Source organism: Chiloscyllium punctatum, chromosome 10 (genome assembly GCF_047496795.1).
Source record: "Chiloscyllium punctatum isolate Juve2018m chromosome 10, sChiPun1.3, whole genome shotgun sequence".
Taxonomy (NCBI): domain Eukaryota; kingdom Metazoa; phylum Chordata; class Chondrichthyes; order Orectolobiformes; family Hemiscylliidae; genus Chiloscyllium; species Chiloscyllium punctatum.
Genome location: NC_092748.1, coordinates 6,805,730 through 6,816,898, shown reverse-complemented (window position 1 = coordinate 6,816,898; position 11,169 = coordinate 6,805,730).

Below are 11,169 nucleotides of genomic sequence, written 5' to 3'. Positions count from 1 at the left end.
CATTCAATGACTTAGCCTCCATGGCATACCATTGCATTGAATTTCACAGATTCACCACTCTCTGGCTGAAGAAAATCCTCCTCATCTCAGTTCTAAAGGGTTGTCCCTTCACTCTGATGGTGTGCCCTTGAGTCCTAGTCTCTCCTACATGTGGAAACATCTTCTCCAAATCCACTCTGTCCAAGTGTCTCAGTATTCTGTAAGACTTACTGAGATCCTTCCTCATGCTTTTAAATTCCAAGTATAGATCCAGAGTCCTCAACTGCTCCTCATATGACAAGCCCATCATTCCCAGAATCATTCTTGTGAAGCTCTTCTGGACCTCCTCCAAAGGCAGGACATCCTTCCTTAGAAATGGGCTCCAAAACTGCTCACAATATTCCAAATGCACTCTGACCAGAGCCTTATATATCCTCAGTAGTATATCGCTGCTTTTGTAAGCTAGGCCTTTCGAAATGTATATTAACATTGTTTTTGCCTTCCTAACTGCCAACTGAACCTGTATGTTAATCTTAAGAGAATCTTGAATTGTGACTCCCAAGTCCCTTTGTGCTTCATATTTCAAAAGCCTTTCATCATCTATTCTTCCTACAAAAGTCCATAACCTCACACTTTCCCACTCTCCTAGCCTGTCCAAGTCCTTCAGCAGCCTCCCCACTTCCTCAATGCTACCTGTCCCTCCACTTATCTTTGTGTCATCTGTAAACATAGCGACAAAACTCTCAGTTCTTTCATCCAGATTGAGTGACATTCTCTTTTCTTTGCTCATGCACTCGTATTGACACGTCTTTCTCCAACAGATCCTCAAGATCGAGAGAGCATTTATTCATACTGCATCTGACCCAATGAGCCATGGGAGAGCCCTTGTGCATGATGCTTGGAAATACCAAAGCTTTGAAGGCTTGGTAGTGTACTGCACAGACCATAAGCCTTTGTGAATGATTTCAGTGGGAGGAAATGGTTTCTACAGTCCGTGTCTAGTTAATGATAGGGCACTGGGTGTTCATGGTATTTATGTCAAATCTTTAAAAGCAGTTAGGGTGTTGCTATGTGGAGAGTAAATGGCTTCAATAACACCAATTGCTCCAATATCTGATGAATATTAACTTTGATTAGGATTCTGTTAAAGGTGCATGGATGATCATCCCACACATTTTCCTTGGAGATAAGACAACATACTTTTTTACATAATGGAATCTTTCCAAAGAGTTGTTGCCTTTGTGCTGAATGTGGTCCATTTATATATTGAGAAAGATGTTCATAATCGCTTGTATTTATAAAATGCCTGTAAAGTAGAAAAATAAATTAAGTGCTGTATAACAGATCAACTGTATACCCAAATCACTTAGATGTTGTGAGCATGACTGCTATTCACCCACAGCCTTTCTCTCCTGGGGAAGAAGCTTTGTGTTGACCATCAATTTACATGGCCAGAATCAATTTAAGTGGTGTTATTAGTCACAATTTACCTTTGTAAATGGAAACTACTAAGTGTAGAATATGCTTGATGAACCCCTCCTAAGGTTATGTTCACAAACAAAAAGTATTGGCACAGTGTAGCTTGTTTTACAGGATTTTGCCAGATACTGATCTTGTTTTATCAGACAGCCACTTTAAAAAAAAGCTATTAGAAACTGGCAGATTCATAAATTAATGGATACGTGGGTGTGTTTGTTTTTTAATGGCAATTTCAGCCAGGTTCAGTTACTGGAACAACCTCCTGAGAAAACTTTAGTTCTCTAGTTGTCATTTAGCCCACCCACAAGGAGAGATTATGTTGCAGTTAAAATTTGTAATGGGGTTTTCTGCCTTTGATTAATTTTGGGAATACACTAATGTAACTCTTCTTTAATGTTCTACAAAAACAGCTATGTTTATATGTAGCACGTGGAAATACACAATGAATCGGATTGGCAGAGGTTACATAAACTGTCATGTTTTGTTGAATTATAATACTGTTACAACATTGTAACAGAAAACACTTGTGGAGTCTCAGTAGTGTCTGTGAATTTACCAGGTACATGATATGCTATTAAGGACAAAATGTGTCTTTCAAAATGTATTCCAAGTGCAATAATAGTGTTATTCGACATTTATTTTAATCTGGTATTTGAAAAGCAATGGGAAACTAAGCTTTAAAAAAAATCAAAAAAGGATTAAGTAAAACATTCAGCAATGGGTCTATCTGAGCAATCAATCAACAATGCGAATTCTTTTCGCATGTTTCATGTACTTCAGTATCTCCATGTTCTTCGAAGTTTTGGGTTTGTAAGGTTCGTGCTGCATCATCTTAAAGCAACCTGCAGGAGGTGCTGTGACCTTTCTACTTAAAAGTTTTCAATCTTTGCTCTCAGCAGGCAGCAAGAAGTGCTGTACAGTACTACAACACAGAATTCATCTGTAGTTGCATTGTTGATTGCTTTTATTTTCACTTGTCTTATGCATGCACTCGGCCGTTTTGCTAGACTAGTTGCAAATGTCTTCCAGAACTTTGCACTGCCTTTTCTCCTGATATACATTGCAAAAATATGGAGCAGAACTTTGATCTAAATCCACAAATGTAAGAAGGAATTGGTCTAATGTCTAATGAGGCATTTGGTGCCTAAGCCCCAAGTTTCAACAAACAATGAGTCCTTCCATCAATTCTACTAAAATCTGACAAACAATAGAGGTATCTTTTTGAACAATTCTTGATGTTTCCCAAAATTGAACTATGCCTGAAATAAATGGAAATTTCAATCACCTGCCATTTTTGTAATCATTATGAACTATCGGATTCTGAACTTGTCAGAGTACAAAACAACAAAAGGGTTGGTGAACGATCTTTGAGTCCATAAGTGACCAGTGGACTATACCATCCACATTTTAGAAGAATGTAAGAATGGGTTCAGTGCTCCTGCAACCTGACAGAACAAGAAGCTGAATGATACTGACTGAAAAAAGTTCCAGATCCAATCCCATTGGTCTTTAATAAGTTAGCTGTCTCCTCCTGGACTTTAATATAAGAATATCTTAAATACTGATGATCTTATGTCCATCATCCATTTTCACCTCTGCTTGTCTTTCGTATGTTTTCTAACCATTTTCCCTTCCAATAATTGTCGCTGTTTACTGTCTGCTCCAATGATGTGACTGAGATGTTGTATCTTCCTCTTTTTGACATCGTGAATGTATTTCTTCTTGTCTCCAGGCATTTCCAGCACTTCCCCATTTGCCATTCGGTGTGGATTATAGGGAACACCATCAACAGGGTGATGATGCTGCTCCTTTAACAAGGTTATGCTGTCCTTGTTTTTTTCTTCAGGAGGTCGTAAAAACACAGGTTCTGAAAAGTCTGAGTTTGGATGGGTTTTAGGGCCTATTTGATAATAGCTAACAGATACTGCCTCAGGCAGAAGGCTTTCATGTTAAAAAAAACACATATGTACAATGAAAGGGGAGTGGCCAATTCTCCCAGCTCAGCTTTTGTCTGGTTTGGTTTGGATTTCAGCAGTAATGTGGAAAAGCTGCTGGACCGAGAAGCAAGTCCAGCCTTGTACTCTCTCTCTCTGATGTCTAACCTGTATGAATTTGTGTTTGCTTTTACCTTTTGTGCCAAAAGGTGCTGATGGGGGTTGTTGCAAGTATTTTGGAACAGTGTCATTAAGTTGGGATAGTCTGTTGGGTTGTTGGATAGGATAGGTTATTCGGTATTCTGTTTTCTGTTCTTTGTGTTTCATTAGTAATCTTGTAAATAAATTCTGTTTTGTTTAAAATGAAGTGGTTTGACCAGCTGATTCTCTGCTGGAATATCCACGCTACACCTACTTAAAACAACTAGCAAAGTTAGGGTCTGGGCTACCTTCTTAAAATGTTTTGAGGGATCTGGACTGATCCATAACAATTGTCTGTTTGTTGACCATGTCTCAACAGCACACAAAAACGATATCAAATATAGCCCATCAGCAATTTTCCAAAGATGCAGGTTTAATCTCTTTGATGTTTAACATGTCCTTTATTCTGACTAAAGACATTTACTGCTGATAGGATGAGAAATCAATGTCTTTCAATAAACTAAGTTATTGCAGTGAGATTACTGTGTATTTCCAGTAGAAGTCACTAGTGACAGTAAAATCACAACTGTATAACATTACAATGCACTAAATGCAGAAAAGAATGGGCACTGTCTTCTATTTTCCACCTAGTGGATTTTGAAGTTAACTTGAGAGCAGTGCAACACAGTTTCCTGAATGTGTCATCAATAAGAGAGCTTTCCCATCTCTGACCTATAATTAAACAATTGGCCATAAATATTCCATGATTTTTTAAACAAAACATTTTTATCCAGTGAGGCCATCAATTCTTTTTCTAACTTCCTCATGATGTAGCAAGGCTATTGCAGACATTCAGGGCCACAACTCTAGAAGCATGAACAGACCAAAAGTGTCGTAAGGTGACAATTGCACCAGTGTTGAACTTGGCTTGAGAAGGGCTGGTTTGGTGTCTGGATTGTGAAAATGACTAGATTAAAGTTACACATTTCATAATCCGTGTTGCAGGGATGTTGAATAACTTCAAGGAGGGAGTACGTGGGCTCTGAAAAGGCTACTGTGACCAGGATCCAAATGTTTAGCCAATTAGATTCCATAAAGCATTTGATTGAATGGAATCTTCCTCGTCTAAAACTTGATCAAATCTAGACCTTCTGGCTGGCTGTTGCAAGATTTGAAGCATTTATGGGAGTGTTCCGATTTTAAGATTAGAGGAGATTAGCAAATCTTTAAACCGCAAATAATTCCAATGTCTGACATGGGAGTGCCAGATCGTGAGACTATTGTGAAGTGAACTATTTGCCAGTATCATCAGTCCTGCTCATGAACAGAGCAGAAAGCACCAATGGAAAGGGTAAACAAACACTTCTTGGCTTCTAACACTCCCATGTGAACCACATGCTGTGACAGCTGCAGTTCAGAATTCCCTCTACAAGATTAATGTTTCTTTTGCTGAAATTTTGAACGTTATACAGCACATTAACGCTTCAATTTTTACATAAGTATATTTGAAGAGAACGAGCTGATTTATATTGATTTGTTTGGAAGTTTAAGTACCACACTATTGTTTATTTGATTGATCCTTAAACATGACAGACATTAACCACACGGGCAGGATTTCAATTTGCTGATTCTCTATCACCATTACATCTTCTGATACATAAGTTAAAATAAGACACGTTTTCTTTCATCACTTTGCATAACTTTATAGGCACGTTGGTAAAATGTAAAAATATTTCCGTGTCCTCCAGATTCAAACTGGAATGATGTTCGTAAATAACTTTGGAGACTTTGAGTTAAGTTTTAAATGCATCACATAAACCTTTAGGAAGATGAATATATTCAGTGAGGATTAAAAGCATGCAATAAGATACTGGCACTTGAAGATATTGAACATATTTTTAGAACAGATCGATGTCACATTGCAAACACAATGGACAGCAATGCATTTTCTGCTTGGTGACCCTGAAGCCTCTGGGACTCAACCACAAGTTCAATAATTTTAGAGCCTGATTCCATCCTTCCATTTTTTTTTAACCGCCTCCACATCCTGGCCTTGTCATGGCATGGGTTGCTTTCAGCTCGGCCTACCCATTCTCTCCTACTCTCAGCTCTCATTATCACTTAGTCAGCTTCTCTTCTGTCCTGACCTGCTTTCAATAATTCCCTCATCTACCTAGACCTTTCATATCGATCTGTCTTTGGGTTCCATTTCTACCGCTCACCATTCCCCTGCACATCCCTCTGCTTCCCCACCTTCACCAACACACTCCCCCATCCTCATCTTCAACACAAACAGCACTTTTTCCTTGCTGCCATCAGGTCTGATGAATAGTCGCCAGACTCAAAGCATTAACTCTGCATTTTTGCCCACAGCTGCTTCCAGACCTGCAGAGTTTGCCATCAAGTTCTGTTTTTGTTTAAATGTCACATTGTCCCCTTAGAAGTTTAGTAAGATAGTTTGGATAATTTGGGATCCGGTTTTAAGTTCACCTGAACACACAGTAAAAATGAAGACAGCTGAGCGTGTATGTAAATGTGGTGAACACAGTGGTTTGTCAACAATGTCCTGTTTCTGAGCCATTTTCTTTGAGTTGGCATCAGGTGATGGGACTCTTGGCAAGTGGGGCTCCACCCCCAGATTCCTTAATCCCATGAAGGACCCACTGCTGACTTGTGAAGTGCCTGAACTGAACGAGATCCAGGAGGCTATCCTGAAAAGAAGCAACATGTGGCTCTCTTTGGATTCCAGCCAGCTGCTGAGACCCTGTCATTTCCACAATCAGAGAGTCATGACAGCTCACCAAGTCCATACCATGTCTATGTACAGCAATCCAGTCCTAGAGTCCTACAGCATGGAAACAGAGCCTTCGGTCCAACCAGCGCATATTGAACATAATCCCAAACTAAACTAGTCCCACTTGCCTGCTCCTGGCCAATAGCCCTCCATAAACAGTCTCATTCCCCTGTACTATCCATGTAACCTTGCAACTATATTTCTGTCAGGTGTCCATGCAAATACCTTTAGAAATCATTTATCATGACCTCCACTGCCAACATTCAAGGTGACCAGTTCAAGGTCATTACCACTTGCACTTTTGCTACTTATTTTTTCAATATCACCTTCAAAGAACCGTTCGCATGAACACATAGTCCCATCTTTCCCTGAAAACTCCTTAGAACTGTTCCACCACATCCACATTGTCTCTCCCTATTCCTTCTGCCAAAATGCATTATCAGATATTTCTCTATATTAAGTTCCATCGCTACATCAGCCTGTTTTGTTGTCCAACTTAAGTCCGTCATTACCATTCTCATTTCCCAAGTTTGGAATCATTAGCAAATTCTGAAGTTTTACTTGGTATTCCAATATCAAAATCACTAAGCCGGAATGTAAGCTGCTGTCCATTTACTTACACCATCTTCTTTTGTGTCATAGTCATAGAGATGTACAGCATGGAAACAGACCCTTTGGTCCATCTGTCCATGCCAACCAGATATCCCAACCCAATCTAGTCCCTCTTGCCAGCACCTGGCCCAAATCCCTCCAAACTCTTCCTATTCATATACCCATCCAAATGCCTCTTAAATGTTGCAATTGTACCAGCCTCCACCATTTCCTCTGGCAGCTCATTCCATACATGCACCACCCTCTGTGTGAAAAAGTTGCCCCTTAGGTCTGTTTTGTATCTTTCTCCACTCAACCTAAACCTATGGCCTCCAGTTTTGGACTCCCCCACTCCAGGGAAAAGACTTTGTCTATTTATCCTATTCTTGCCCCTCATGATTTTGTAAACCTCTATAAGGTCACCCCTCAGCCTCCAACACACCCGGGAAAACAGCCCCAGCCTGTTTAGCCTCTCCCTATAGCTCAAATCCTCCAACCCTGGCAACATCCTTGTAAGTCTTTTCTGAACCCTTTGAAGTTTCACATCTTTTCAATAGGAAGGAGACCAGAATTGCACGCAATATTCCAACAGTGGCCTAACCAATGTCCTGTACCAACTCCTGTACTCAATACTCTGACCAATAAAGGAAAGCATACCAAATACCTTCTTCACTATCCTATCTATCTGCAACTCCCCTTTCAAGGAGCTATGAGACCGCACTCCAAGGTTTGTTTGTTCAGCAACACTCCCTAGGACCTTACCATTAAGTGTATAAGTCCTGCTAAGATTTGCTTTCCCAAAATGCAGCACCTCGCATTTATCTGAATTAAACTCCATCTGCCACTTCTCATCCCATTGGCCCATCTGATCAAGGTCCCATTGTAATCTGAGGTAACCTTCTTCACTGTCCACTACACCTCCAATTTTAGTGTCATCTGTAAACTTACTAACTATACCTCTTATGCTCACATCCAAATCACTTATATAAATGATGAAAAGAAGTAGACCCAGCACTGATCCTTGTGGCACTCTACTGGCACAGGCCTCCAGTCTGAAAAGCAACACTCCACCACCACCCTCTGTCTTCTTACCTTTGAGCCAGTTCTGTATCCAAATGGCTAGTTCTCCCTATATTCCGTGAGATCTAACTTTGCTCACGAGTCTCCCATGGGGAATTTTGTCAAACGCCTTACTGAAGTCCATATAGATCACAGCTACTGCTCTGTCCTCATCAATCTTCTTTGTTACTTCTTCAAAAAACACAATCAAGTTTGTGAGACATGATTTCCCACGCACAAAGCCATGCTGACTATCCCTAATCAGTCCTTGCTTATCCAAATACATGTACATCCTGTCCCTCAGGATTCCTTCCAACAACTTGCTCACCACCGACGTTAGGCTCACTGGTCTATAGTTCCCTGATTTGTCCTTACTACCTTTCTTAATACTGAACATGATCACTACATTCACTGTCTTAAATTCTAGACACTTCTTTGAGGTTAATCTCCAGTGGACAACCTTCAAGATGTTGTACCACTGAGCTGGGAACTTCTGTTGTACAGGGGTACCATACTTTATCTGATGCTCTGTGCAGGTGTAGTATTCCATTCCTGGGCTTGATGGACACAAGTATTTCTTTTCTCCTCTTTGCTCTCAAAAAAGAAACTTGTTAATATAGAATTTTAAGAGGAATGAATTATTCATTGAATAAATGAAAGGTAATTGAATTTTAAGTTGCACTATGTTTGAAAAAGTGTAATAATTAGTTTCATAATCACATACCTCCTGTGTGAAGCCCAAGAAGTTAACACAAAAGATTGACTGATTGAAATGTAAAACAGCTATTGCAGTAGCACTGCTTCTGTTAATGCTACATTGTTCAAATGAACTACCTTCCCCAATAGGGTTTACAAACAAGTTTAAACAGCTCGTGCTCAGAGTTTTATGAAAGGAGTTGGTTTACTCTGAAGTGTCTGCAGCTGCAGGAGCTAAATGCAGCAATCCGTTTAAATCTCACAGTAACACTGCAAAATGTGTTCTCTTAATATGCATTGCCTGCTTCAGTTGAAACATTTGTGTAAGAGCCAATGGGGAGAAAAAAGTGATTCTCCCTACAGTTTGTACGCTGGCCCTTGTAAACATTTCCAATGTGCACCTATCATTATCAGTTGCAAATAAAAGAAATGATTTGTGTGGAAGAAAACACTTGAAACTGTTGATTGTACATTTTCTTGTGTTAGATATTGATCAAACAATTCTGCAATTATGGGTACATGGGACATGGTAGAAATGGCTACTGTGTAAAGTGGAAAATTTCACATATTGCTCTGGTTGGGCAGAGGGGTAACATACATATCACCAGGATAGATTCATTGGAATTTTACACCAGTTTATATTGAGCACCAAGACAACACTGTCAGACTACTCAGCTTGGGTGCAGCACTGGTTTCACAGAACACTTGATTTTAATCAAGATTTGGAGATACCGGTGTTGGACTGGGGTGTACAAAGTTAAAAATCACACAACACCAGGTTATAGTCCAACAGGTTTAATTGGAAGCACACTAGCTTTCGGAGCAACGTTCACTATCACCTGATGAAGGAGCGTCGCTCCGAAAGCTAGTGTGCTTCCAATTAAACCTGTTGGACTATAACCTGGTGTTGTGTGATTTTTGATTTTAATCAAGTAATTGTTCATGAGGTGTAAAGCCAACATCCCAACCAACTTAAGGAAGATTCCAGCCCAGCAAGTTATTGTTAAAATGATCTCCCACCCTCACCCCCACACCACCCTCAGGTGTCTAAATTTGAAAATATAACTTCCCCAATAATATACCGCATTCATTTATAAAAGTTTAAACAAAGGTAAACGTGTCAGTATTCTTCAGGGATACTTTAGATTGACTTGTCCTCCAGCAATGAGGATTGAATGAAGATTCAGTATTCACTGATGTGACATTTTATCTTGCCTTCAAATGTGCATCCTGGTTTTATTTGTGAAACTGCTTCATCTGCCAAAAGCATTTTGCAAATGTAATTTGTGTGCTATAGTATCACTGTTTTACAGCCAAACCCAACAAATAGACAATGTTACTGCAGGACAAATGTTTGGAAACGTTCCTGCCTTTTCTCCAGTATTACCAGCCCCCATTTTAAAGGGAAGCCCTTGTTAGTGTTAGGTTCCATGGTCAGTATGACTTTTAAGAGACATGGTCATGATATTATCACTGTATATCAACACTGCATGTGACCTGAGGCTATAAATGTCTCTTATTTCATACCACTTGAAACATGACACTCTATTTGAAGCATGCTTCTCTGTTGTAAACCTAGTAGCTTAACGTTATCCCAGACACTTATGTTGCTAAGGAATGAAATGTTTGTACATAATAGTTAATTCTAATAACAGTCTGTTGGATTTTTCAATCCCATGATATCCATGCTCAGTTTTGTATGTTGCTGGTGCTTACCTAAACCAAACCACAGTAGGTAAAGCACTGTGTTGGAGACAAACTCACTCATGGTAACAGTGGCAGTCTAGATTAGATTTAGATTAGATTACTTACAGTGTGGAAACAGGCCCTTCGGCCCAACAAGTCCACACCGCCCCGCCGAAGCGTAACCCACCCATACCCCTACCCCTACATCTACATCTACCCCTTACCTAACACTACGGGCAATTTAGCATGGCCAATTCACCTGACCTGCACATCTTTGGACTGTGGGAGGAAACCGGAGCACCCGGAGGAAACCCACGCAGACACGGGGAGAACGTGTAAACTCCACACAGTCGGTCGCCTGAGGCGGGAATTGAACCCGGGTCTCAGGCGCTGTGAGACAGCAGTGCTAACCACCGTGTCATCTACATAAGACTCCAATAGCTTGGTGATAGATATTTGGGAAACAAATTAACGATTAACTGGACCGCAACTTTGGACAATAGAGAATTTGGATAAAGAATGAGTTTAAAACTCTTAAGCAGCTTTGGTTTCTGTGAGTACAGACAGTTGTACAGTTCTGTGGATAGGGCATTAACCACCAAGGGCGTAAAACAACTTTCTGGTAATTTTATATGTCACCTCTTTGGATTTAGTACTGTCTCTTTTTGTTTTTGTAAGCCATGATTGAGCCACCTTACCCTTTTGTTTTTGCACCCGACAGAAATAAATAACTGTTGTAATTCATGCACATGTTCTTTAAATATGAACCATTGCCTGTCCACCATTAACTCCTGAAGTAAGCTCCCCAGT